We start from the raw sequence: 27,017 nt of genomic DNA on the forward strand, positions 1-27,017 counted from the left end.
AAAAAAGTATATTTATGTAGCCCTAACAAAATAATCTCCCTCAAGACCCTCCCTAACCCCAACGATTGTCTTTGAAAAGTCCCAAAAAGAACCCAACTCCCAAATCCCACCCCCCAAAAGTCTCTAAAAAAAGGGCAAGGGACACTCCACTACTGGAGGGTGCTGGTGAATTTTGCGGCCAGGGCATCATACTCCTTGCGGAGGGTGGCATGGTCGAAGCGGAGGCCCTCCACCAAGTTCTTGTACCTAAGGACCTCCTGTCCAGGTAGGACATTCTGACTCCTAGGCGGCGCTGGCGTGCCTTGCAACTCCTGTGGGGGGCAGCTGGTCTTTTTGCTGCTTGGCGGTGGCGGTTGGCTTTGTTAGCCCGGCTCCGTACCGCTGGAGCACTGCGCTGGCTGGCAGCCCGTGGGGGCACGGAGGAGGATGCAGCTGTCCCAGTGGAGGATGTTGTGGTTCCACCGGTTGACTGCGTGTCCTCCTCCTCCAGGGCCACCAGCCGCCGATATTCGGCGACAGTGGCATCCAGCCTCCGTTGCCGGGCCATTCGAGCCTGCTCCCTCCGTGATATCGATTTGGAAGGAGCAACTATATGAAGAAAGAAAGACATAGTCTGTAACCAATGCTCCTTAACATTAATAACACAAAGTGATTGAGCCGAAAGTTGTGTCACAGTACAAGTAGCAAATTGAAAGCACAGTACATAACTATTGAGGACAGTATCTATCTAACCTCCCACTTCTGCATCCTTGCTCTAACATTAGTGGGAGTTTAATGAACAAATTCTACGACCACTATGGACTTCCATTACAGTCGACTATGACAGTACACCAGTCTTATTCTTCTTCTTCTCTCTTGTTTAGGAAAATTGGTACGTTATCTTATGCAAGCCGGCAGAATGCCAGCGCAGTGAACTTGCACCCGAGAAAAACAGACGCACACCATGATGAGTGAGACAGACTTGCGTTACTGTACCGGTCCAGTACATGCAGGTGGTGAAGCTATTACTTTTCTATTACGGGTGGCACTGAGAATACTCTGTTACAAGGGCTACTGCTTAATTAATTTACCTTTCACCCTACAGTGCAAATGAGTACTAGAAAAGGAAAATGAAGAAGCTAAATAATTTGATTATCAATCACTTCACATTGGATGTATTTGATGACATATGGGATGACTTTAGGTGCTTTGCTTATTATTGAGTGAACAGTGATACACCCACACATGAATGACGCACTACTACTAAACTAAAGTTATTAAGAGAGGTACGGAGTGTCCACCGTAATAACCGGATATATGCTGTGCTTGCAGTTGCAATACAAACTACTGCTACTATTCATGGTAGTATTGGACAAATTTACAATTTCTTTTGCTTGACTTCCCTACACTGGAACGGACGTGCGGGTGCGGTGTTACATGCTCTTCAAGGTAACACTTAGTTCATCCAGTGACCATCTACTCTCTCTAGATACACATGTGCTATCTAAGAGTCAGATAATACCATGCTCCAGGCATCCATCCATTCAAAGTATATGCACACATACAGTTTCTGTTTCACCCACCCAGGCTGTTGTCCTTCCACCCATCCTTGCTTCATCATTGACCCAGCCATGCACCATACCATATTCTTTCCTTCCCAGCCACCTCGGGGGCCAAGCAAACACATATCATTCTTCTTTGCCAGCCATCATAAAATTTCTCGTCCTTCCACACTTACTTACACCCTTCTTTCGCTTTTCGTTCATCCCATCCATCAAGTTCATCTAAGATCTTATTGGGATTCTTCTCACCAAAAACTTCACAGCTAAGTCGAAGTACATTTAGAGGAGGCTACTACCTGGTTGATTTATAATACACCCGTGCAGAAAGCACACTATGCAGTCTTCAATCTCAATAAGTAAGGAATATATAGCTTACCCTTTCCCGCCACCACCGTGCGAACCCTCACAGGAACGTCCGGCACTTGCACCGCCTCCTCCCCAGAGTCCTCGCCCAACACCACCACCTCCGCGGTGGCCCCGCCACCAGATGTTCCACCTACAAAGTACATTTAAGAATGTTAGAATACACCACTCACTACTATATAATATTTGGTCTAGGAGGAATAAACAAATGTTAAAAAAACGAAATACAATGTAATAATTTGTAACTGTCTACTCTAAAGTAAAAATGTCCCTTTTTCCACAAGAAATGTGTCCAATTAATCGTTAGCACTAAGCACTTTTCCATTTTCAGTTAAACGTTTACTTTTATGACAAATTTGATTTTAATAAATGTGTTTACTTTTAATAAAGCTTTTAAACTTAAATAGACTCTGTGGTTTTTGGGCCTCCAGACTAGAGTGGATGAGCTAAAGGTTTTGGAATTTTTGCAAGCATGAGTGCCTCTGGCACTTCTTGACTCTGACTCCGTACTCTTGTCCTGCCTTGGATAATCTAATGATCATTGGGGATCAATCATCGGTGACTTTGGGAGCTAAATGACTCTGCCACACTATCTAGTCAGTAAGGAGATTGGGGGTTCTTCAAAGTCTGATACAATGCACTATTTAGTGTTCATAGTTCGGTTTGTGCAGATTTGTCCCTGCAACAGTAGTAGAATGGATTGTCCTCCTATCCAAACCAAAAGTAAAGTAGTATCTTATTCTTTCTTGGTGGTCATTCGCCTTTTTATTGTTGGCAATTGTCAAAGCATAAACATTTAGAAGACTTGAAAAGACATTATGGACAATCCCAGAGGACTGCACTCAGTGCATAGAGCTATTGCTGACTAGAATTTGAGTCCAATGGAATTGCCAAATGTGCAATCTTAGTTAGCTACACAAACAGACTAATAAGAATAATCTAGTAATACCACAGGGAGTCATAGTCGAGGCAGGATAAGAATTTAGATCCAGTCTACAAGAAGATCAAAGACGATTTAGAAAAAATCGAATGAGGAACGCTAGGAAAAAATAGGTACTCTATATTAAAATTAAAACTTACTGGGGCCAGCAAAGGAGCCCTCGCCTGCCCGATCCTGGCCTGCATCCTCCTGAACAGAACCCTCCTCCTCCTCCTCCTGTGTCCTCTTGCCCTTGGGGGGAGCTGATGTACAACATGAAAGAAAGACCAGAAAACATGGATGAGATTTGTCAACCAAATCAAACATTTCAAAAGAACAATAACAAAATATTTTGGAGAAATAGCAAATAGATAGACAACTATTCCACGGGATATATTGACCTATCTCATGTGGTATACTACGTTATTCGTATTGCCTGATTTGCAGACCGTTGACTTTGAAAGTTCCTATGTAACTCACTAAACAGACTACTAAAAAGGTTTGCCTAGGCCTGGCAGGCAGCAGTCCGCAGCACGCGAAGTGACAGACAAAGTCCATCCTGCTTGCAGATCAGTGAATACTCAAACTCTCAATCCACCGACCACCACCACTATTTCTTCTTATAGCCATGTGTTTAAAGGAAGGACTGGACTTCAGTCTGTTGGGGCTGATTTAGAAGTACCTTGCGGCTCATTTTCCTCCATTGTTGCGTGACTTTTGTGACGCAGCGGCAGAACAAAAGAGTCGCCATGGTGCGGCGTGTATATATAAAAAAAAACGCATATGGGAGCTGCATCACGTTGTAAAGCCCTGCGCCATCAGGGGGCGTTCCGGCGCAAGGGAGGGCGTTCCTGCGCAGAAAAGAATCCTAAAAGTGCCTGAGGGAAATCTACAAGATGTCAATCAGTCACTTTTAGGACAATGATGCGTGACTCAAACCCTGCGCCTGCTTGAAGCCGACGTACGGCTTGATGCAGCATTGGGGAGATAGGGCACCCCAGAGCATTGCTGGAGCTGCGCCATCGTTGGCACGCAACTCCAGCAATGCGCCGCCTTTACGGCACAGATGCGTAAGGCTTCTGTGACGTTTTGGGCCAATGGGTGGTGGTGGCATGGCGCACAATTACTGCCGCATCCCTGCTACTTTGCAGGCATGCGCCGGTAATTGAAAATATGACTCTTAGTGTCTAGCATTACGCAGTTCTTTACACTACACTCATACATAATTTCTCAGGCCAATGAAATGAACACAAAATACAAAACAAATAAGCATAGTAGCAAGCAAGGCTACTGAGAAGGAGAGCAGTGCACCTGACATGCATAGAAGATTTTGAAATATAATTTACCTACAATGTAATCGGCAGCATTATTGCTCTTGGTAAAGAACAAAGATTTGCAAATAACAGAGCCGGATAAAAAAGATTAGTGATGAAATAGCTAGAAATAGCTACTACTACTCACCAAGCCCGGGGACCTCTATGCCGAGCGCGTCCAGCAAGTCCCGTTCCCGGTCCATGACATCCGTCCAGCGGTGGGTGGCCTGGTTATAGGTGCGCTGGACCCCAGAGAGCTTTAACATGGCCCGGCACACCTTCTCCCACCGCTTCCGGCGCTCCCGGATGCCATAGCCGGTTGCGATCTTGCCGCCTCCCAGGATGGTCTTGGGGAGGCGGCGCTGGACGTGGAAGATGAGTGCGGCCACCTCCTCCGCACTAAAAATCTCCCGTGGCATCACTAGCTCCCCCCACAAACGCCCGCACGGGAGCCTGGCACGGGGTGCGGGACCCTTCCCCTTCCCCTTCTCAGGGTGCTTCCCGGCTCCCTTTTAAGTAATTTGTCTCTACAGCTGGACATATCTCTGAACCATTGTAGTGTGGTGGGTACCTTAGTAGTGTGCCAGCATTGAGATACCTGCCGCTTGGCTAGCAACAAGGCGACCGCACAGAACTTAAGTTTAGATGATTTGAGCTGCGGCACAATGCCCAACAAACAGCATCTAATAGTGCAGGCCACCGCAACCCCCACCATTGTAGACAATTTAGAAATTACCTCTGCCCAATAGTCCTGTATTTTGGGGCACCACCAGGCCAGATGGATAAAGTCTGCACCCTCTACACCACATCTTTTACATCTTGTGTCATCCTGCATGCCGTATCTACACATTCGGGCCGGGGTGTAATATGCCTGGTGCAGATATTTGTAATGTATAATCTTGAGATTGCCATTAGGGGTCAGAATCTGTGTAAGCGCACACGTCTGTTCCCACTCCCTCTCTGTCAATGGGTTTTCTAACATCGAGTCCGATCTAGCCTTGGCCCTGTCCGTGGAGTGTGGAATCTCAGACTGTGCAACGGAGTATAGTCTCGATGTCAGGTGTGACAGATCCTGTGTTGTAATGATCAGTTGTAGGGTATCCAATGTAGCCGGCTCTTCAGGAAAGGTAGGGTATAATTCAATCATGGCTCTCTTTAGCCTATAATGTGTGAAATAGAACAACTGTGATTTGTTGTGTATGTACTGGAGTTCCGCTATATCTATGAATCTGCCCTCGTTAAATAAGTCTCCCATCCGCGCCATGCCCACCTGCTGTAGTAACGACATTCCCACCTTCTCGCGTGTGACAGATAGTGCTGAGTGATCATGTAATGGCATGTTTCGTGCGTAAAGCGGGGTTTTGTGCGCCAATCTCCCAAGTTCGTGCCACGCCCTGATGGTAGTGTCAACTGTATTAATGTCGCGAGAGTGTAGCGGTGGGCGTTTGTACGAGAGGATGGCGGTAAGAGGGACCGGACTCGCATCACCCTCTTCGATCGCTGTGTGAGTCAGATATGGCACCATGTGAAACCAATAAGCCGCATACTGGGCCTGAGCGCACAAGTAGTACAGTCTAAAATCTGGCACTCCAAATCCTCCCTTGGTGTAGGGGAGCGTCAGCGTCTGGAGGTCGATCCTTGCTTGTTTCCCCGCCCAAATGAGTCGTATTACCAGTGATTTAATTCGACGGAACACTTCACCCGGTGGGGTAATGGGGATATTATTGAATAAATACAGCAGTTTGGGCAGCACATTCATTTTAACTATTGCAACACGGTCTGCTAGAGACAGCGGCAGCTGTATGCAGCGCCCTACTTTGTCCTCCAGTTTGGATATTGCAACTCCATAGTTTTCGCGGATCACTATCTCCGGATCTCTATGAAATTGCACCCCCAAATATCGCACCGGTTCTGTCTGCCACTCCAGGGGGTATTCAACATCAAAGGGAGTCGTAGTGTCTGTGAGGGGAATTATGGAGGATTTCGACCAGTTGATTGCCAGCCCCGAGTGCCCGCCGAATTTGATGTATTCCCTCAACAGCTGGTTTAGGTGTTCGTTCGGATCGCGAACGTAAAGCACCATGTCGTCCGCGTACAACGATATGTGCAGCGGACGAGTGGGAAATTGCAGGGCAGATGATCTATAGTTCTGCCGTATAATGCAGGCCAGTGGTTCCAATGCTAGGGCGAATATCAGGGGGGAGAGCGGGTAACCCTGCCTGGTACCACGCTCTACAGCAAAACTGTCGGACAAGTACCCATTCACCCGGACCCTAGCTCGTGGTTTAGTGTATATTAGGGACACCCACTGGACAAACCTTTTCGGGAATCCCATACGGTTTAATACTGTAATCAAATATTTCCATTCAATGGAATCGAACGCCTTTGCAGCGTCCAGTAGCACTGCTACCGCCTTCGTTTTAGGTTAGAGATAATGGGCTAGGGCGAATAATGTCCGTGTATTATGGGACGTGGACCGCGTCGGGACAAAACCTGATCAGGCAACACCAATTTGGTCATTAGTGGTGTTAATCTCATGGCCATGATCTTTGCCAGAATTTTGGAGTCGACATTTATCAGTGATAGCGGCCTATAGGAGTCGCATAGAGTCGGATCTTTGGATGGTTTCAGCAGAGCTATAATTACCTCTTCACTGAGTGTCGGGGAAAGCTCACCCTGTTCGAACGCAGCCCCGTACATCTCCGTCAGCCGGGGAGCAAGGATATCCACGTAGTGTTTATACAATTCATTCGTGTACCCATCTGGGCCTGGTGCTTTCCCATTCGGAAGTGCTTTTATCACCTCCGTGACTTCCTCAACCGTTATGGGTGCCGCTAAATATTCCCTCTGGTGGTCAGACAGCCATGCAATGGCCACCTCCCTAAAGTAGTCGTTGATATCTTCTATTGAGGCTATTGGTTGTGACGTGTAGAGTGCTCTATAGCAAGTGACAAAACATTGCAAAATGTCCGTCGTTTGTGTCAGCATAATATCATTCTCAGCTTTGATGCCAAGTACTGTAGTGTGTTTTCTGCCCTCACATATTTTTGCCGCTAACTGCCCACCCGGTCTGCCTCCCTCCCCAAAATGTCTAGCAGAGTGTTTTTTATCCATATACTTTATTTCGTCGTCTACTAGCGTTTGGTGTTCAGTATGTAACGTGCGTAGTTGTCCCAGAATTGTAACATTCTGCGAGGTTTCGTATTTCCTTTCCAAATCCCTCATTTGTGTGTCACATTTTTTAATCTGTGTTCTGATGTCACGAAGAATGCCAATAGTGGTGCTCATGCACACCCCTCGAACCGTTGCCTTAAAGGCTTCCCATAGTAGGCACGGATCATCGACCGCCGGTTCGTTCAGCAGGAAATAGTCTTTGATTGCTGCATGAATAGTGTTGGCATATAGTATGTCAGTTAGAGCTCGTGAGTTAAATCTCCACTGAAAGGGAGGTGGGATGTGATCCGGGATGGACAGTGTTAGCAAAACTGGATTGTGGTCCGACAGTGTCCTAGGAAGGACGTTAACGTCACTAGACCAGTGTATAATATCATCAGTACCTAGCCAATAGTCCAAGCGGGACCAACTGTTGTGGCATGCAGAAATGTGCGTGGCCCCTGGTTCCGTGGGAAATGTATGTCTCCATATGTCCGTTAGATTCACGTCTTCCATGAGCTGTTTGAGTTTGGATCTGGCAGTTTTGTGTGTTTCGTTGGAGTGAGCGGATCGGTCTACACCATCAGCAAGGGTCACATTCCAATCCCCCCCGCATATTATCCTAGTGTGTGTGAATTGTTGTAAGTGTCCCCACAATTCTTGAAAGAAGTCGGGAGAATCCACGTTAGGGCCATACACATTAAGCAAAGTCAGTGGCTTTCCTCTAAGCATCCCCGATACAATAACATATCTGCCACCCGGATCCTTCACCACCCGCAAGACCGTGAAATTCAACCCTTTGCGTACCAGCAACATCACCCCTCTAGAGTAGGAGGAATACGCTGCGACATGGATAGATTCGGCCCATTTGATGCCTATGGATTGATGTGTGTTTGGGGCAATGTGCGTCTCTTGTAAAAACGCAATATCTATGTAATGTCTGTTCAGGTACGCAAACACGCGTCTAATTTTCTTGGGTTGCGCTAAGCCTCGCACATTCCACATTAGTAGTTTAATGTGCGTATTATTTGGTTGTGTTGACCTCTGAGTCATCGGTAAGGTGGAGGTGTCTGTGAATGTTGTGCACTGTAACAACTCCAGGGGTCCCCTGAGGCGCGTCAAAGTGTAATCACGTGTATACAATTGTTTGTTATTTCTTCAAGACATAATCGATAGACAACATCTGACTGTAAAGGTCTCAGAACAGCAATATGTAACATTTCCCGCCCTCCCCCACCCACTCCAGCAACCCAAACATGCCGAAGCCATTCCCCCCCCTCAAATGCCCTCAATAACAGCTCGGGGCTAAACATGCAATTCAGTCCTATAGAACTGGTGTGGGGAACTCCCTGTTGGAGGTCCGCTAGGGACGCCACTCTCCATCCAACCAAATGGATGTGGACGGCATTTATGACTTTAACTAAAGTACACGTGTCATGACTCAACACCCCTGGCCGATCCCGGCCCCTTGTCAGCAAGAACTCAAGTAACCACTAGGTGGTGCTATAAAAACTGTTACTCTTAGCCCATCCGATCTCTATGGCGAACCTGACAATCTGCATCGGACTGATGTTTTTTGCACGTGTGGGGATATCGTGTGCCATTTCAAATGATCACCCTCATGTTCCATCATTCAGTATAGTCATCTACGCCCCCAACTTCTGCAGCAAAGGAAATATCAAGAATGTGCGTAGGCAGCGAGGCATAATAGCGGTCATGTCGGGCGGGAAGTGTACATCGTGCCCAGGCATTCCCACAACTGTCCATGCTCAGAGCCCACATAAGTCCCCCATGAATTCACGCCTAACTGCTCGCCGTTATCTCCCCGGTCGTCCCAGCAGAAGCACGGGCCATGGGAATTGCTCTCGGAACCTCCAATGGGGAACCTTGTGCCAGCACTTCTTGTCGATCGGCACCGTAACCTTTCCAACCCATCATTCCCAATGAGGTCTGTTCCTGGCAATGAAGCACATATACCTAAACACTTGTCAAATAGTAGCCCGTAATATCCACACAGTGTACATAAAGTGCAGGTATATCAATATGTGTCAACCTCTGCATTAGGCAGTCCGTAATCTATGACCAGCCTGCCAGAAGATCCTGCAACAAAAGTAAGTGCCAATCTCATGATCTGTCTTGGGCACTCAGAGTCGCCAGGCAGACATCGTGTCGCCGCTGGGGAATGGAAGTGATCATGTGGAGGTAAAGTGGTACATACTCACATACAGTCCCGATCAAGCATTTTCCCCTCGTACTTATTCCGAGTCTTCCTGTTGTCCGTCTCGTGCATCTGCTTTCTTCTGTGTGATTATCCGCTTTACAAATTCTTGCGCTGCTTTCGGGTTCGCCAATATCACCGGTTTCCCATCCTATTGCACCCGTAGTCTGGCCGGGTATAGCATGGAATAGCGAATCTGGAGGTCTCTGAGTTTGGCCTTCACCGCCGTGAATTCTCTCCGAGCCTGCTGAACGGCCAAAGTGTGGTCCGGGTAGAATTCCAGTTTATTACCCTGATGTGTTATGGGCCCCTTTTCCCTCGCCAATCTCAAGATGGTGTCCCTGTCTCGATAGTTCAACACTCTGGCCACAATCGGCCTCGGCGACGCTCCTGGCGGCGGATGGGGCGCAAGGGATCTGTGCGCTCTCTCTATGACAAAAATTTGCGATAAGGAGTCGGCTCCAAATACATCCTTACACAACGTCTCTATATATTGCTCCATGCGACCGGTGTTGGTAGATTCTGGCAGCCCCGCTATGCGTACATTATTGCGTCGAGAGCGCGATTCCAATTCCTCCTCCTTTGCTCTAATCACCTCCAACACCTTCTCCATGGCCGTGCATTTGGTAGTGGTTGTGTGGGATTCATCCTCAACCGCTGAGATCCTGTTTTCGGCGGTTTCCAGCCTCTCTCCGTGTTTTTCCAGCTTGGCCGCCATACCATCCATCCTGCACGTCAAATTGTCCAATTTACCATTTATATCTTGCAGATTAGACTGGATGGCCAAGAGGATTTTCTCCATGTTGCTGCTGGTAGCCGGTTCGTTTGGTGAGCCGCTCATTGCAAGAGACCCTGTGTCAGCAGCCTTCGGAGTGTTTTTTGCCTCGAAGGATATCTTCAGTTGCTGTTTATCTGGCTTTACCATGGTAGGTGGAGGCGGTGCGGGCAGCGCTGCGATCCGTGGTGTGGATCTCGTCCTCCTGTTGACTGCCGCCGTTTTTGCGCCCGTAGTGCGCGCTTACTAGGGTCTGAGGGCGCAAGGGGGTCTCTGGATGGAGATCAGCACCGTCCCCTATTACCAGCACTTTGGTGGATCATCTAGACTGAGGTTTTATGGTCAGCGCTCCGTGTGTGGTAGCGGCCGCCACCTCCACGCAGGTGAGTAGCGCGGCGTTCTGGCGGTCCGTGTGATATGGCGTGGCCCCGCTGCAGCTCCAGGCTATTGCGCATTCGTGGGGCGCCTTCGCTGTTAAATTATCCCTGCACTGTGTCAGCGACCTCCACCACCTCAGGTGCATGCAGACCCCGGTCGGAAAGCGCCTGGGCTAGAAACAAGTGTCATCCGCGCCTAATTGTCTCTGGAACTGTCACTCCGAGCGCCGCCATGTTGTCTCCGATGGTCAGAAGCAGGCTTCACAAATGCATCCCCTCCGTATCCTGCTCCCCTCCTCCCGTCAGGGTCGCCATACGCAAGCCGCTGGGCAGTTGTACCTGAGAGCACTGGCCGCCGTGTTCGAGTCCGCCTCGGTGTCCAGAGCTCCGTTGTCTATACTGGCGCGAAGGGGAGAGTGATGGCCGCCATCTTGTCTGCTCTCGACTCCCGGAGCACTTGTGTTCGATTTTCTACCTGAAAGCGCCGGCCACCGAACCTCAATCCTCAGCACATCGTGTGCGCGCTGTCTTCATACACCCAGTGCTTCATTTGGGTATGTCGTTTATGGGCATTAGATCGGCCGTAGGGCGCCGCGATTGCAGCCGTCTGGCGGAGCTGAGGTCTTACCCAGCCATTCCGCTGTGCGCCCCCTAGCGCCTCCCTCCTTTGTGAATAGTTTAGTGCAATCTAAGATGAGTAAATGTATGATTTACTCATCTTTGATTACACTAAAATATTTACATGTGAATGTAGGAATCCACTACTTAGGATTCACAAATGAAATTATTAATTGTTTCTATATAGCAAAGCAAATTCCTATGTAGGTACCTGTACCAGATAATACACTTTCAGAAAGTGGTATTTCTAAAACAGTAATGTAAAATCCAACTCCACCAGAAAGGAGAAATTATCATTACAATTTCAAACATATGAAACATGAAAAAGGTACCCTTCTCTAATTAGGAATTACAGCTTAAAAGTGTATTAAGGAATTCCCACAGCTTGCCTATGAGAGGTGTAGGCCTTTTAGTAGTGACAAATGAAATAGGCTGTTTGTCACTAACATGACATGTAAAGCGTAAAGGTTCATGCTCTACCTGTTAATTTCATAGCACCCTGCCCTTAGGGTACATAGGGCCTACCTTGGGGTGGCTTATATGTAATAAAAGGGGCGTTTGAGGTTTGGCAAGTAGTTTTAAATGTCAAGTAGAAGTAGAACGCAACTGCACACACAGCAGTGGTGTAACCCCGGGGTGCGTGGGCTGGAGCTCCAGGGGGTCCCACCAGCACAGTACACTGCCCGGAAAGCTCTTGACTGAGTACAGTGTAGGTGTCCCTCCATGTACCTTGCAGGGGGGCACCCTCAAGTTTTGTTATGCCACTGACACACAGGCACTGCAGAGACAATTTGAAACGCTACATCTGTGGGTGGCACAATGAGTGATGCAGGCCCACTAGTAGTAATTGAACTACAGGCCCTGGGTATATAGTATACCACTTTAAAGGAGACTAATCGGTGTAACAATCAGGTATATGCCAATGTTATCATGTTTTGGGGGGAAGCGCATGCACTTTAGTACTGGTCAGCAGTGGTACAGTGCTCAGAGTACTAAGGCCAACAATCAGAATCAGCACAAATGGGAGGCAAAAGGCAAAATGTTGGTGGAAAGACCAGCCCAAGAATAGCAAGTCTAACTTCGGCCCACTAGTCTTGCATGATGAACATGGGCATGAGAAGAAAGGAAGAATTCTCTGCTAGCTGTTAATTAAAGAAACCCTGCTGTCAACATGATGAAAATCTCCAGGAGTCTTTACTTCAAATCTCTGTCTAAAGGGGAGTTCTTCCAGGAACGCCTATATTACATTCAAAACATGTGTCCACAGGAACAAAAAAAAGACATGTGACTGACTGCTAGTCATATTTGCTCTGCAAGACTCTGAAGTGCTTAGACATGAATATGGAAGTCCGTCCCAGATGTGGGCGGCATCTACAACAGTTTCCAAAGCGAGTGGTTCAGTTGGGAACATCCCAGAAGAAACGAACATCAGGAAGTGTTTAGTTGGACATTGGCTCTGAATAAGTTAATTTGCAGAACATTTTAACCTTTTGTGCTAATGTATATTTGTGGCTTCCGGTAGATTGGATTGACTCCAGTGCATCAATTACATGCAGGGGCTACTTGGTTGTATGGCCTCAGCTTTTCTCTCTGACTGAAGTGCCTATTGATTTCTCCATCAGTCCTATGAATTTCTCTGAACCCTCATCTGATGCATCCTTTGACTTCGGCTCCCTGAGTCTTTTACATTTTTCTCAGCTAGAACCTGGAATCTTTTAAAAGGACCCATTGCCGAATATCTACCATCCACCCTTTCGCAAAGTTAGATTTTATATCAAAACGTTGAAATCTCTTCCCCATGCCACCAATTATTTTTAGAGTAGACATGCCTTTGGACATTTTGCTAGAAAGCAGAAATAATCTGGGTAAAAAACATTCAGTGCTTTAGATGTGGCATTCAATACTTTGAAAGTCTTATCTGGAACTACAAAAGCCCTTATACTTCTGCAAGAGCTAAAATGGCTTTCAAGCAGCAGTGATTGCAATGCAGTTCACATTAAGTCCGCCATTATTAATGGTGTCTGGTAAATGAGACCGTTTAAGTTACCTACAAACCAATCTAACACTTTGTAGCCCAAGCTGATTACTTTCTGCAGAAGTAATTATTGATTAAGCAGGCTGACTGGTCTGAAGACACGATTTATGTGTAATCGGCTTGGGTTGTGGTGCACAGAAGGCTGCACAGTAGCTGGAATAATGCAAGGATAGCTGAGCATCTTTGGCAGGAACCTGATTGCACGAAAATTAACACAAAGGCTTGCCGTTCAATATTAGAGGTCTTAAACCAATCACGTCCCTTGGGATGCACGTGATAGACAAAAGGCACAGTCCAATAATTGCATTTAAATGCTTTTAGAGTGGTGCCCTATGAATGGTTGATAACTTGTTGTTCCAGTTTAAGTAAGATGATTAAAAGATAAAATTACAAATATATCGCTTGTCTGGTCCAACTGACAATATTGATTCAAATATTTGCTAGTGTTTTTTTTCATGCGAGGTAGAGTATTGTAGTTAACATGTTCTGAAATATAAGTTTCTGCTGTAAACATCTGAGAGGCCAGAGGCCTGATGTACAAAATTTCCATTCACAAAATTTTTTATTGAAATTGTGCACCTCTTTCTGCGAAAGGAAAGACATTTTGCAAACTAACTTACGTACAAATAGATCAGTTCACAAACGTTCCTATCATAGTAGGTTGGAATTCGACCTACCATATCAATATTCTTGAGGTAGATCACGCATTGAGACTCACTATGATTGGATGCCACCACAGGGGGTTGCCTGCTGGGATGAGGAGACCACAACATCTGTGATCACATTTTAAATAAATGTAACCTTTGTTTTCAAGACAAATCTGTTTTCCTTTAACATTTGCAAAGAGGACCCCTTCACATTTGCGAATGAGTTACCACCACCTTAGATGTGTTGTTGAAATGTAAATATCAAATCCAGATGCAAATCTATGATGCATACCTTAATGAATTGGTATTTAGAAGGGATGCCCTAAACATGCTCCTTCAGAATAGATGGTGATTCATTGTGGGCTGATAAACCCATTTTACGATTCTTTAATATGTTACTGTATTGTACTGTAAAATGGTTTAGTAAATAGCAAAACACAATTTTGCATACACTGTGCACTGGTGCAAACATGGAACAAATGTTCTTTGGCACTTTTTTGTACTTACTCAATAGGGAATGGGGAAAACACATGTTGCTAGAATAAATATTACATAAACAATATGTGGCCTACTGCAAAAAGTGAGAAATCCAAATGATCAACCTTTCTTTAGATTAAATTTCATTTTACTTCTGTATGTTTTTAACAATAAAAAAGGACCTGTAAATATCGGTACTTACACTCGAGCCCAAGATAGAGTTTATGTGGTATTTGTGTTTATTCTAAAACATGGTGACTGGACGGGTCAAATAACCTTGCTGTGTGTGGGATGGCATGATGGTCTAGAAAGGTTTTCAAACCGGCTGCACCATTCCCAGCGTATCTCACAAGAAACTGTCAACACGACTATTTTCTTCGCGTCCTCCTCCTCACTATATTCATTTCGATTTATGAAAAAATAGAAGAATAAGTATCATTCAATAATGAGAAATTCAAAATGAGAAATTCATAATGACGTTTCAGTCATGTTAGGCTGTGTATAATACCGAGCACACACAACCTCATGCTTTTGAACTCTTGAAACAAGACATCCACCAAATTTAATCGAGGATGAAATACTGATGCTCCCCACCCTGTAGAGAAGAATGCTGTGCTGTAGCTGGACTTTTTTGATAAACATATATGTAACCTTTATATTTATACTTACCCTAATTTAAGCAATTAAGGGGTCATTTAAAGATTGGTAGACGGGGTGCCACGCCGCTAGGACATTAGAGACCTTATCTCTGTCAGTCCCGTGGGAACGCGCCCACTAATCTTAGAGTTCTCTGCCATTGTGATGGGGAATTTACACACAAAGGGGCATATTATCAAGGACAGGCAATACATTAGCGCTGCTTTTATCGGCAGGAAACTGCCGATAAAGCAGCGATAATGGCCTTGATAATATGCTCTATGAATTCCAATCGAAGCCCATGTTAGATCTAACATGGGCTTCGATTGGAATTCATAGGGCATATTATCAAGGCCATTATCGCCGCTTTATCGGCAGTTTCCTGCCGATAATAGCGGCGATAATGTATCGCCTGTCCTTGATAATATGCCCCAAAGTTCTCCAGCAAAAATGTAAAGCCAGTTGGCCCACAATGTCCCAATGCACTGGATTCTCACTTAGCATTAAAGTTGTCAGTGTTTGCTTTTCCCAGTCCATGGAGCCATTGCAATGATTTTTATCTGAGACTGTCATGCTTTACGGCAGAACCGGGCACAAAATATCAGCATCAGACTGCCCACCCTTTCACATGTGGCTGATGGGCTTCTGGAAGGTTCATTTCAAACAGTGGGGACAGCGAAGACTCTGCTGGTGGATGTGGGATGGTCACTGGCATTTTCCACCCTCTAAACAGCGCCTAATTTGAGCTGGTGGTTTCCAGTGCTCAGCACCTGCATTTCATGACCACCAGTTAAGGACACATTCATTTATGGCAGGCATAAGTGAATTGCCCAAAATTACAGGATGTTGAACCAAGACTCCAACTTGGTTCCCCAGCTCCGAAGACGGAAGCTCTGGCCATTACGCCACATCCTCTCCCCACTTTCATGGTTAGTCATTGGTTCTATTTTAGGCAGCGGTAACGAGAGGAATGGGCTGGTGCAAGCTGACTCCTGACGAGAGCCTCAGCACCTATTTTTTTTACACATTAACCACTGTCACATTGCTTTTGTAGTTATTTATCTATTATGAATTTGTCATTTTCAGATAATTATATTACTTTAATTGAACCGTGGGAATTAAATGTAAGAAATGGGTATCACTTGTGGTATCTAGTTGTCGCAGGATTTGGACATGTCTATTGCATAGGCTGGTGTTCATGATAAAATCTGGGTTGACCTAAAGAATTAAGTATTTTTTGTTTGTTGTGTGTTTGTCCCTAGGTAGCTGAAAATGTGTACTTGATTATCTATATATGTATTGCATATTGACCACACTATTTGTTTTATTTGCATCTCTTGACACACCATATACAATGCACTGAGTTTTGTTAAGCTGAGGTATTGTTTTAATTTACAGCAGACGAACGGCCCTACTTACAAATGTAGATTTTTTCTACACTTAACATTAAACTAAATGTACCTTTTGTATGCCTGACAACATTTCACAAACGTATTTCTCACATGCTTAAATCAATTTATAGAGATATCCACCATGAGTGTTGGGATTCCACACCTGAACTATGATCTGACTACGTCACACCTTAAAAATATTCAGAAATTTACTCCAGCACATGGCTGTTGTTACATGCCTTCCAGACTGAGAAAGAGAACAATAACCCAAACATTTGGTGACAGTGAAGGGGAAGGACTTTCTACACAGGGAAAAATGTGTGCCCCACAGACAAAAAAAATGCATTGTTGTGAGAGAATCCATTAAACCTGTTCAAGTTCTCTGTCACAGAGAACTCACTACAGGGAATGGAAACAAAAGTTAGGAATCACATGAATTGCAATTAGATCCCCATGGAAACCCGTGCCAGACACAGACTTCCATGCTCATTCCAGTCAGAAAGGCTGAACTCCAAATGTTTTAAATCTACACCCACATGGAGAAATAGCTATTTTATGTGAATAGGACCCATTGTTTTGTTAGTCTTTAATATAAAGTACATCTTCATATTCATTGTCTTCCCCTTCATGAATGGTCATCATAATATATGAGGAATTCTCCTCTTCTTCCTCTGTTGTGTGCTCACTACTGTTTCAGAAAGACTGTACATTTGGGAAACATAAACTTCAAACCTATGTCTGTGTGTACAATCAGAATACGGTGAGCTAATTCCTGGCTGGCTGACAGTGTGCTAGCTGGACCTCTAAACATTAAAAGTTACTGGATAGTGTCTGCAACCTTAGAACATGACAATTCTGATTCCTCAAGAAAATCATGGAAACAGATCCTACCCTTTCATTATGAACTTTGACATGCCCAAAGGTATACACAAGCAGGACACAAAATGGCATTTCAAATATTTATTGAAGCAATTATACTCTGGAGCAAAAAACATGCACTGGATTGATTAATAGAATGGAGCAAAACAATGTTACTAGCATTACAAGGATGGTGAACAAAAAGAACAATTCAATCATTGTCCGTCCGCATTGGATTATATGAATACATCATGGGCCTTATGTACGAAGTAATTTTCCAGTTGCAAGCAGGCTCAATTGCAGAATCAGCCTGTTTGCGACTGGAAAAAATATTTTAGGAATGTACAAAGCCCAAATTGTGATACGGTAACTTGTTGTCGAATCGCAATTTGGGTTTTGTGCTTCGGTATTTGGAAGGGGTGTGTTTAGGGCCCTTCCAAATACTGAATTGCACTAGCATGTACAAATGTTTTGTGACAAAATGTGGTTGCAAAACTTTGCAAAGTTGCGGGTAATGCATTCGCAAATGGGAGGGGTGGCCTATGGGACCCCTTCCCCTTTGCGAACGTTGGAAAAACATTTTTTAGTTGCATGCAGTGGTATCACAAGCCACTGCCTACTCTTAAAAAAATATTAAACCATTCAATTTTTCACTATTGAAATGCATCCCATTTTCCTTTAGATTAAATTTCATTTTACTTCTGTATGTTTTTAACAATAAAAAAAGACCTGTAAATATCGGTACTTAACACTCGAGCCCAAGATAGAGTTTATGTGGTATTTGTGTTTATTCTAAAACATGGTGACTGGGCGGGTCAAATAACCTTGCTGTGTGTGGGATGGCATGATGGTCTAGAAAGGTTTTCAAACCGGCTGCACCATTCCCAGCGTATCTCACAAGAAACTATCAACAAGACTATTTTCTTCGCATCCTCCTCCTCACTATATTCATTTCGATTTATGAAAAAATAGAAAAATAAGTATCATTCAATAATGAGAAATTCAAAATGAGAAATTCATAATGACGTTTCAGTCATGTTAGGCTGTGTATAATACCGAGCACACACAACCTCATGCTTTTGAACTCTTGAAACAAGACATCCACCAAATTTAATCGAGGATGAAATACTGATGCTCCCCACCCTGTAGAGAAGAATGCTGTGCTGTAGCTGGACTTTTTTGATAAACATATATGTAACCTTTATATTTATACTTACCCTAATTTAAGCAATTAAGGGGTCATTTAAAGATTGGTAGACGGGGTGCCACGCCGCTAGGACATTAGAGACCTTATCTCTGTCAGTCCCGTGGGAACGCGCCCACTAATCTTAGAGTTCTCTGCCATTGTGATGGGGAATTTACACACAAAGGGGCATATTATCAAGGACAGGCGATACATTAGCGCTGCTTTTATTCGCAGGAAACTGCCGATAAAGCAGCGATAATGGCCTTGATAATATGCTCTATGAATTCCAATCGAAGCCCATGTTAGATCTAACATGGGCTTCGATTGGAATTCATAGGGCATATTATCAAGGCCATTATCGCCGCTTGATCGGCAGTTTCCTGCCGATGATAGCGGCGATAATGTATCGCCTGTCCTTGATAATATGCCCCAAAGTTCTCCAGCAAAAATGTAAAGCCAGTTGGCCCACAATGTCCCAATGCTCTGGATTCTCACTTAGCATTAATGTTGTCAGTGTTTGCTTTTCCCAGTCCATGGAGCCATTGCAATGATTTTTATCTGAGACTGTCATGCTTTACGGCAGAACCGGGCACAAAATATCAGCATCAGACTGCCCACCCTTTCACATGTGGCTGATGGGCTTCTGGAAGGTTCATTTCAAACAGTGGGGACAGCGAAGACTCTGCTGGTGGATGTGGGATGGTCACTGGCATTTTCCACCCTCTAAACAGCGCCTAATTTGAGCTGGTGGTTTCCAGTGCTCAGCACCTGCATTTCATGACCACCAGTTAAGGACACATTCATTTATGGCAGGCATAAGTGAATTGCCCAAAATTACAGGATGTTGAACCAAGACTCCAACTTGGTTCCCCAGCTCCGAAGACGGAAGCTCTGGCCATTACGCCACATTCTCTCCCCACTTTCATGGTTAGTCATTGGTTCTATTTTAGGCAGCGGTAACGAGAGGAATGGGCTGGTGCAAGCTGACTCCTGACGAGAGCCTCAGCACCTATTTTTTTTACACATTAACCACTGTCACATTGCTTTTGTAGTTATTTCTCTATTATGAATTTGTCATTTTCTGATAATTATATTACTTTAATTGAACCGTGGGAATTAAATGTAAGAAATGGGTATCACTTGTGGTATCTAGTTGTCGCAGGATTTGGACATGTCTATTGCATAGGCTGGTGTTCATGATAAAATCTGGGTTGACCTAAAGAATTAAGTATTTTTTGTTTGTTGTGTGTTTGTCCCTAGGTAGCTGAAAATGTGTACTTGATTATCTATATATGTATTGCATATTGACCACACTATTTGTTTTATTTGCATCTCTTGACACACCATATACAATGCACTGAGTTTTGTTAAGCTGAGGTATTGTTTTAATTTACAGCAGACGAACGGCCCTACTTACAAATGTAGATTTTTTCTAAACTTAACATTAAACTAAATGTACCTTTTGTATGCCTGACAACATTTCACAAACGTATTTCTCACATGCTTAAATCAATTTATAGAGATATCCACCATGAGTGTTGGGATTCCACACCTGAACTATGATCTGACTACGTCACACCTTAAAAATATTCAGAAATTTACTCCAGCACATGGCTGTTGTTACATGCCTTCCAGACTGAGAAAGAGAACAATAACGCAACGCAACGATCACATCTCTGGTCACCTTAAAGACCTCCACTGGCTACCTGTCAATAAGAGGATCACCTTCCGACTGCTTACCCACGCACACAAATCACTCTACGACATCGGTCCAGATTGCCTCAACTCACGACTGTCCTTCTACACCCCCTCCCGCCAACTACGTTCTTCCAGCCAAGCCCTCGCCACTGTACCTCGCATCAACAAGACCACCATGGGAGGCAGATCCTTTTCATACCTGGCTGCTAAAACATGGAACTCACTCCCCGCTTACCTTCGCCTTACCCAGAACCACCTAGAATTCAGAAAGCAACTTAAAACTTGGATTTTTGACAAGTAATCCTCCTCCCCTCCCAAAGCGCCTTGAAACCCTCCGGGTATGTAGTGCGCTATATAAATTCTTTGACTTGACTTGACTTGACTAACCCAAACATTTGGTGACAGTGAAGGGGAAGGACTTTCTACACAGGGAAAAATGTGTGCCCCACAGACAAAAAAAATGCATTGTTGTGAGAGAATCCATTAACCCTGTTCAAGTTCTCTGTCACAGAGAACTCACTACAGGGAATGGAAACAAAAGTTAGGAATCACATGAATTGCAATTAGATCCCCATGGAAACCCGTGCCAGACACAGACTTCCATGCTCATTCCAGTCAGAAAGGGTGAACTCCAAATGTTTTAAATCTACACCCACATGGAGAAATAGCTATTTTATGTGAATAGGACCCATTGTTTTGTTAGTCTTTAATATAAAGTACATCTTCATATTCATTGTCTTCCCCTTCATGAATGGTCATCATAATATATGAGGAATTCTCCTCTTCTTCCTCTGTTGTGTGCTCACTACTGTTTCAGAAAGACTGTACATTTGGGAAACATAAACTTCAAACCTATGTCTGTGTGTACAATCAGAATACGGTGAGCTAATTCCTGGCTGGCTGACAGTGTGCTAGCTGGACCTCTAAACATTAAAAGTTACTGGATAGTGTCTGCAACCTTAGAACATGACAATTCTGATTCCTCAAGAAAATCATGGAAACAGATCCTACCCTTTCATTATGAACTTTGACATGCCCAAAGGTATACACAAGCAGGACACAAAATGGCATTTCAAATATTTATTGAAGCAATTATACTCTGGAGCAAAATACATGCACTGGATTGATTAATAGAATGGAGCAAAACAATGTTACTAGCATTACAAGGATGGTGAACAAAAAGAACAATTCAATCATTGTCCGTCCGCATTGGATTATATGAATACATCATGGGCCTTATGTACGAAGTAATTTTCCAGTTGCAAGCAGGCTCAATTGCAGAATCAGCCTGTTTGCGACTGGAAAAAATATTTTAGGAATGTACAAAGCCCAAATTGTGATACGGTAACTTGTTGTCGAATCGCAATTTGGGTTTTGTGCTTCGGTATTTGGAAGGGGTGTGTTTAGGGCCCTTCCAAATACTGAATTGCACTAGCATGTACAAATGTTTTGTGACAAAATGTGGTTGCAAAACTTTGCAAAGTTGCGGGTAATGCATTCGCAAATGGGAGGGGTGGCCTATGGGACCCCTTCCCCTTTGCGAACGTTGGAAAAACATTTTTTAGTTGCATGCAGTGGTATCACAAGCCACTGCCTACTCTTAAAAAAATATTAAACCATTCAATTTTTCACTATTGAAATGCATCCCATTTTCCTTTAGATTAAATTTCATTTCACTTCTGTATGTTTTTAACAATAAAAAAAGACCTGTAAATATCAGTACTTAACACTCGAGCCCAAGATAGAGTTTATGTGGTATTTGTGTTTATTCTAAAACATGGTGACTGGACGGGTCAAATAACCTTGCTGTGTGTGGGATGGCATGATGGTCTAGAAAGGTTTTCAAACCGGCTGCACCATTCCCAGCGTATCTCACAAGAAACTATCAACAAGACTATTTTCTTCGCGTCCTCCTCCTCACTATATTCATTTCGATTTATGAAAAAATAGAAAAATAAGTATCATTCAATAATGAGAAATTCAAAATGAGAAATTCATAATGACGTTTCAGTCATGTTAGGCTGTGTATAATACCGAGCACACACAACCTCATGCTTTTGAACTCTTGAAACAAGACATCCACCAAATTTAATCGAGGATGAAATACTGATGCTCCCCACCCTGTAGAGAAGAATGCTGTGCTGTAGCTGGACTTTTTTGATAAACATATATGTAACCTTTATATTTATACTTACCCTAATATAAGCAATTAAGGGGTCATTTAAAGATTGGTAGACGGGGTGCCACGCCGCTAGGACATTAGAGACCTTATCTCTGTCAGTCCCGTGGGAACGCGCCCACTAATCTTAGAGTTCTCTGCCATTGTGATGGGGAATTTACACACAATGGGGCATATTATCAAGGACAGGCGATACATTAGCGCTGCTTTTATCGGCAGGAAACTGCCGATAAAGCAGCGATAATGGCCTTGATAATATGCTCTATGAATTCCAATCGAAGCCCATGTTAGATCTAACATGGGCTTCGATTGGAATTCATAGGGCATATTATCAAGGCCATTATCGCCGCTTTATCGGCAGTTTCCTGCCGATAATAGCGGCGATAATGTATCGCCTGTCCTTGATAATATGCCCCAAAGTTCTCCAGCAAAAATGTAAAGCCAGTTGGCCCACAATGTCCCAATGCTCTGGATTCTCACTTAGCATTAAAGTTGTCAGTGTTTGCTTTTCCCAGTCCATGGAGCCATTGCAATGATTTTTATCTGAGACTGTCATGCTTTACGGCAGAACCGGGCACAAAATATCAGCATCAGACTGCCCACCCTTTCACATGTGGCTGATGGGCTTCTGGAAGGTTCATTTCAAACAGTGGGGACAGCGAAGACTCTGCTGGTGGATGTGGGATGGTCACTGGCATTTTCCACCCTCTAAACAGCGCCTAATTTGAGCTGGTGGTTTCCAGTGCTCAGCACCTGCATTTCATGACCACCAGTTAAGGACACATTCATTTATGGCAGGCATAAGTGAATTGCCCAAAATTACAGGATGTTGAACCAAGACTCCAACTTGGTTCCCCAGCTCCGAAGACGGAAGCTCTGGCCATTACGCCACATCCTCTCCCCACTTTCATGGTTAGTCATTGGTTCTATTTTAGGCAGCGGTAACGAGAGGAATGGGCTGGTGCAAGCTGACTCCTGACGAGAGCCTCAGCACCTATTTTTTTTACACATTAACCACTGTCACATTGCTTTTGTAGTTATTTCTCTATTATGAATTTGTCATTTTCAGATAATTATATTACTTTAATTGAACCGTGGGAATTAAATGTAAGAAATGGGTATCACTTGTGGTATCTAGTTGTCGCAGGATTTGGACATGTCTATTGCATAGGCTGGTGTTCATGATAACATCTGGGTTGACCTAAAGAATTAAGTATTTTTTGTTTGTTGTGTGTTTGTCCCTAGGTAGCTGAAAATGTGTACTTGATTATCTATATATGTATTGCATATTGACCACACTATTTGTTTTATTTGCATCTCTTGACACACCATATACAATGCACTGAGTTTTGTTAAGCTGAGGTATTGTTTTAATTTACAGCAGACGAACGGCCCTACTTACAAATGTAGATTTTTTCTAAACTTAACATTAAACTAAATGTACCTTTTGTATGCCTGACAACATTTCACAAACGTATTTCTCACATGCTTAAATCAATTTATAGAGATATCCACCATGAGTGTTGGGATTCCACACCTGAACTATGATCTGACTACGTCACACCTTAAAAATATTCAGAAATTTACTCCAGCACATGGCTGTTGTTACATGCCTTCCAGACTGAGAAAGAGAACAATAACCCAAACATTTGGTGACAGTGAAGGGGGAGGACTTTCTACACAGGGAAAAATGTGTGCCCCACAGACAAAAAAAATGCATTGTTGTGAGAGAATCCATTAACCCTGTTCAAGTTCTCTGTCACAGAGAACTCACTACAGGGAATGGAAACAAAAGTTAGGAATCACATGAATTGCAATTAGATCCCCATGGAAACCCGTACCAGACACAGACTTCCATGCTCATTCCAGTCAGAAAGGGTGAACTCCAAATGTTTTAAATCTACACCCACATGGAGAAATAGCTATTTTATGTGAATAGGACCCATTGTTTTGTTAGTCTTTAATATAAAGTACATCTTCATATTCATTGTCTTCCCCTTCATGAATGGTCATCATAATATATGAGGAATTCTCCTCTTCTTCCTCTGTTGTGTGCTCACTACTGTTTCAGAAAGACTGTACATTTGGGAAACATAAACTTCAAACCTATGTCTGTGTGTACAATCAGAATACGGTGAGCTAATTCCTGGCTGGCTGACAGTGTGCTAGCTGGACCTCTAAACATTAAAAGTTACTGGATAGTGTCTGCAACCTTAGAACATGACAATTCTGATTCCTCAAGAAAATCATGGAAACAGATCCTACCCTTTCATTATAAACTTTGACATGCCCAAAGGTATACACAAGCAGGACACAAAATGGCATTTCAAATATTTATTGAAGCAATTATACTCTGGAGCAAAAAACATGCACTGGATTGATTAATAGAATGGAGCAAAACAATGTTACTAGCATTACAAGGATGGTGAACAAAAAGAACAATTCAATCATTGTCCGTCCGCATTGGATTATATGAATACATCATGGGCCTTATGTACGAAGTAATTTTCCAGTTGCAAGCAGGCTCAATTGCAGAATCAGCCTGTTTGCGACTGGAAAAAATATTTTAGGAATGTACAAAGCCCAAATTGTGATACGGTAACTTGTTGTCGAATCGCAATTTGGGTTTTGTGCTTCGGTATTTGGAAGGGGTGTGTTTAGGGCCCTTCCAAATACTGAATTGCACTAGCATGTACAAATGTTTTGTGACAAAATGTGGTTGCAAAACTTTGCAAAGTTGCGGGTAATGCATTCGCAAATGGGAGGGGTGGCCTATGGGACCCCTTCCCCTTTGCGAACGTTGGAAAAACATTTTTTAGTTGCATGCAGTGGTATCACAAGCCACTGCCTACTCTTAAAAAAATATTAAACCATTCAATTTTTCACTATTGAAATGCATCCCATTTTCCTTTAAGGAAAATGGGTTGCATTTCAACAAAAATAGGCCTTTATTAAAACGGAATCACAGAAATAGTGGTCTGCTGGCCTCAGCAGATCACCATTCGTATGATGGCTACGATTTATAATGGGTCGCAAATGTGACTTACCTCATTATTAGTCATGAGGTAGGTCCATTTGTGACCCACAGGTAATTGCAAGTATGAAATAAAAAGTTTCATACATGAGGAATAGCGATTTCCAAATAGCGATTCGGATAGAGTCGTCATTTGGAAATCACTATTCCTAGTCTTTGTACATCTTACCCTGTATGAATACATATATATGCACACCTACCTAGCACTGCCTATCCTATAAAACATAGGGTGCGCAGGTCTGCCAGAATACATTACAGTGGTTCAACTCCCCATTTACCTGCAGGTGTGTGTCATCTTGTAGCCAGTCTAGGTGTAGAACAGGTCGCCGTCCTTCTCAGAATGTAACTAGATTCAGCTGGGCTGGAATTCCGGGTTTGGGCAACCTCGATAATCCAACGAAATGCTCATCTGTCTAAACAAAGGCTTATCCAGTATTTATAATGAACTCGACCCAGTTGTTCTGTGCCCGAGCTCTAGTAATGTTATCGTTATTGATTCTACCCACCCAGAGCTTTCACCGAACAGACGACAAATAAAAAAAGTTTACGTAGTGTTCCTTGTCCTTGTACAAAATGTTCCAAGGTCTGATAATGTGCTTACGAAGATGTACAAGAGTAAGCAAAACATTTATTGAGAGTACTATTCCATACAGGCACACAAGCAAATGTGTGTCAAAAGTAATTGTTTAAAAGGATGCTAATTTTAAATGTCAGCATGTCATATGGAAGTGTTTATCCTTGGGGCCTATGTAACCTCAAGACGCCTCTTTCATTGTTTTGTCTTCTGGAGCCTCTTAGTTTTTCTGGATGAAATGTCATCTAAGTACTTCTCTATCATCGTATCTGTCGACATAGGCATTAATTACTCCTCTTGAGTCCGAAAAGGATTCTCCTCCTGGGGCTACTGGTGTAGCACAGTCTGTGACTAAGAACAGTGTTCTTTTTGCCTCAGGCAGGTGCTGCTGTCTGACATCTTCTGGAACTACATTGTTCTCTGCAGAAATTGGCGAAGAGGTCACTTAAAGCTCTTTGCCTTCGGTGTTGCAGTATTTTATCACCAGGTTCGAATGTTTTCTTGGTGATCAAGCTCTTATAAATAGATGCATCCAGCACTGAATAGGAACTACATGTAGAAGACCCTTGCTTATGCCATGGATCAAGTATATATGATGCAGATGTATATTTCAGATGTGCTCTGCTATGCGACCAGTTATTTATCTTCAGACGAACAATTAAGTTGTTGCCTAAACTAGAACTTCATTACTAACATTGTTAAATATTTCTTCCAACCTATGAAACTATGGTCATCAGCAATTAAAACAAGGGGATGGCTTAGGTGCTTACTCCCTCTAATGACATGCTGAGACGAGACTGTGAGAATAAGGAGTAAAGATTAGAATAAGCAACCAGTTATGCAAGTTTTTAAACACTGGTAGCAGTAGGAATATACCTGTCTAAGATTCGTATTACACTATGCCTGCCAGGAAAATAGGACACTGGAAAGCTGTCTCCTAACACACACTCAAATGTACCTAAGCAACAATAAACCAGCTATTTCTAAGCCTACAATCAAAATAAATATACCGTACATAATAATAG

Source organism: Lissotriton helveticus, chromosome 8 (assembly GCF_964261635.1).
Source record: "Lissotriton helveticus chromosome 8, aLisHel1.1, whole genome shotgun sequence".
NCBI lineage: Eukaryota > Metazoa > Chordata > Amphibia > Caudata > Salamandridae > Lissotriton > Lissotriton helveticus.